This window comes from Triticum dicoccoides, chromosome 7B (genome assembly GCF_002162155.2).
Source record: "Triticum dicoccoides isolate Atlit2015 ecotype Zavitan chromosome 7B, WEW_v2.0, whole genome shotgun sequence".
NCBI lineage: Eukaryota > Viridiplantae > Streptophyta > Magnoliopsida > Poales > Poaceae > Triticum > Triticum dicoccoides.
The window spans coordinates 627,344,426-627,348,192 of record NC_041393.1 but is presented as its reverse complement, the minus strand read 5'-3'; positions in this window follow the sequence as shown (position 1 = coordinate 627,348,192).

Below are 3,767 nucleotides of genomic sequence, written 5' to 3'. Positions count from 1 at the left end.
ACCATGCCTTTGGGTGCTTGTCAACCTGATATCGCATCAGCTTGAAGATATTGCATATGAAATAACAAGCCATGGCCCCTTGCGCCATACATGTAGGAGACAATTTTTAAAGTGACGATATATTAATTAATTAAGTAATGGGACAATAAGTAAACTTGGCCTTCGTAACCACATGATTTAAAAGTGCAAAGAATGCACACAATCAATGTGCTAACAAACATAGCATCTAAAAAACAAAACAAAACACGAGAAGTGCACATCCCCATAGTCATCATCTTCACCCAATGTACTCCCTAGCACATCGTTGCTTCGTGGCGACAATACAATTTCATAATTGGCAGGAAAAAGGAATGCCAACCAGGAACATATTGCGAAGCAAGTTGCTGAATCTCGATAACCCGGAAATCCCTAATACAATCTCACAACCTGAAAGAAGTTAGGATGTGACACCCCCACCCCCGCCAAATGTAATGCCTCCATCGAAGAGGTGGATCCATAACAACACCTCCCTAGCCATAGTGTGAACCTCCGAAGGCAACACATACTTTTTCCACCCTGGAGAAGGAGCCCAAATGGGAGCCTTAGTGTAACCCTTAGAAATTCGCTCATTCCACGTCTCTCAAGTGAGAAGCATGTCCACCACCACCGCCGCCATGACGGCCAGCACCATGGGTGCGCTCACCACCGACACCTCCTCCACGTTTGCGTCATCATCCACCTCCACCTCCACCAACTCCTTTCCCGGATCCCCGCCGCAAGAGAAGCTGACGAGGGGCAACTTCCTGCTCTGAAAGGCCATCGTCCTACCCCAGATCAAGGGTGCGCAGATGGAACACCATCTCGAGCGAAGAGTCCGGCACCGCCGGCCACCCTCACCATTACCAAGGACGGCAAAGAAGAACATCTACTGAACTTTGTGAGATCCCTTTGGTTTGCACAGCAGCAACAGCTCCAAAGCTACCTCATGGGCTCCCTCTCCCGCGACATCCTTGCTCAAGTCTCCACGCTCCAAACGCCGACTGAAGTCTGGCGCACCATCCACGACATGTTCGCTGCCCAGAGCCAAGCTCAAGCCATCAATACACGCATCGAGCTCACTAATCTCCAAAAAGTTAACATGACTATGACCGAATACCTTGGAAAGATTAAAAGCCTTACCGATGAAGTCGCTTGCACTGCTGCCGCGCTCTCCGATCCGGAGATTGTGTCCAAAATCTTGGCCGGACTGGACATGGATTACAATCCAGTCATCTCGACCCTTGCTGCCTGGGTGGAGCCGATCACCGTTCTGGAGTTGTACAACCAGCTCCTCAGCTTCGACGCCCGCCTCAGTCTCCTTCATGGTGCCAACTTTCGCCAGTCCTCTGCCAACGCCGTCTCGCGTGGACGCGGCCGCGGGCGCGGTCACCTTCTTCCCTTTGCCTTTTTCCTTGAAACTAGTGGTCTTGTTGACCATCAACATTTGATACTCCTTCTTGATTTCTACCTCCGCAACCTTTAGCATTGCGAAGAGCTCGGGAATCATTTTCGTCATCCCTTGCATATTATAGTTCATCACGAAGCCTTTATAGCTTGATGGCAGTGATTGAAGAACTCTGTCAATGACACTATCATAAGGAAGATTAACTGAATAGATAATAGCTGAATAGATGGTTCTCATGGGTGAGCATGTGGCACAACATTTTCTTTGCAGAAGAAGTAAGCACTATATTTAGACATCAGTTTTACCAAGCAATTATATGTATTTATAGCAAATGTACATGATTTTGTCTTTTGTGCACACATCACATCAAACGTATTACACACATATAGTATACATGTGTAAGTACCTGCGTGCAGCGACGCAAGGTCAGCACTGTTCGTGCTGGCCCCGGGCCGTCTCCTTCCCCCTGTCGGTGTTAAATCCGGCATATCTCGTAGTAGGGGTCCTAATCTAGGCATCTTGGAGTGATGGTAACATGGACACGGGATTTTACCCAGGTTCGGGCCCTATTGATGGAGGTAAAACCCCACGTCCTGCTTTTGATTGTATTCATATGGGGTGTAGTACAGTGTCCACCACAAGATTTATCTAATTAATATTAGATGATCTATTGACTAGTCTGGTCTCGGTTTATATAACACACCGGAGGCCTAGGGCAACAACAACAACAGCAGAAAAGAAAAAAAACTATATAAAAAAATAAAGGAGAAAAGAAAAAACTATATAAAAAAATTACTCGAAAATAAATAATGCAGAAAAGAAAAAAATATATAAAGCAAAAATATTCACAAAGAAACTAAATACAGCATAAAAACTACTCAGAAATAAATAGAAGAAAAAAATAAAGCAGAAAAGAAAAAACTATATAAAAAATTACTCAAAAATAAATAGAAGAAAATAAATAATGCAGAAAAGGAAAAAAATTATATAAAGCAAAAATATTCACAAAGAAACTAAATACAACATAAAAACTACTCAGAAATAAATAGAAAAAAGAAATAAAGCAGAAAAGAAAAAACTATATAAAAAAATTACTCAAAAATAAATAGAAGAAAATAAATAATGCAGAAAATAAAAAAATTATATAAAGCAAAAATATTCACAAAGAAACTAAATACAGCATAAAAACTACTCAAAATAAATAAAACAGAAAAAAAATTATAAAAAAAATGTTGGGGCTGCCAGTGGGCCTGCCAGACCTAGGGTGTGCAAACATAGGCACAGAAGGGCCAGCAGGCTCATAGGGCAGTGCGCTCTAATTAGGCCCAGAAGCCTAGTATATAGATGAGTTAGAAAGGGCAGCCGCGGCTGGGTTTATAAACCAGTGCGGCTGCCCTTCGCTCGGCAAGGTGGGACTAAAAGTAGCACACTGCGGATGGCAGCGCACGGCCTTTAGTATCGGTTGGAGCCACCAACCGGTACTAAAGGCCCTCGTTTCCCGCCGCTTGGGCTGGTCAAAATTGGCCTTTAGTACCGGTTGGAGCCACCAACCGGTACTAACGGCCCATCCTATATATACTACACTTACGAAAAATCGGTTATCTCCTTCCACTTCTCGCGCGACAGCATCGATATATCGCGCCGACGCCGACGCCGTCGCGCCGCCGCCCCCGCCGTGCCGTCGCCCCCGCCGCCCGTCGTCGCCGCCCCCGCCGCACGTCGTCGTCGTCACCGCTGCCCTCGCCGCCCCCGCCTCCCATCGTCGTCGTCCCTCGTCGCCGCGCGCCCCCGCCGCCCGTCGTCGTCGCCGCGCCCCCGCCGCTCGTCGTCGCCGGCCGTCCCCGCCGCACTCGCCGCCCGTCGCCGCCGCCCCGCGGCCCGTACGCCCGCTCGATCGTACCACACACACACATACACACACGCATACACACACACACATGAACGTATACACACAGACACACACATTTTTTAACTTATTTTATGTTTTCTATTGTTTAAATGAATTAATTAATATAACTAGTTTATTTTTAGAATGTTAGAAATGTTAATGTTAGATGAATTAGAACTAGTTTATTTTTAGTAAATGCTTAGTTGAACTAGTTGAATTAATATAACTAGTTTATTTTTAGTAAGAAAAATTAGGTATATGAGATTAGTTGAACTAGTTGAATTAATAGAACTAGTTTATTTCTAGTAAATGCTTAGTTGAACTAGTTGAATTAATATAATTAGTTTATTTTTAGTAAGAAAATTTAGGCATATGAGATTAGTTGAACTACTTGAATTAATAGAACTAGTTTATTTTTAGTAAATGCTTAGTTGAACTAGTTGAATTAATAGAACT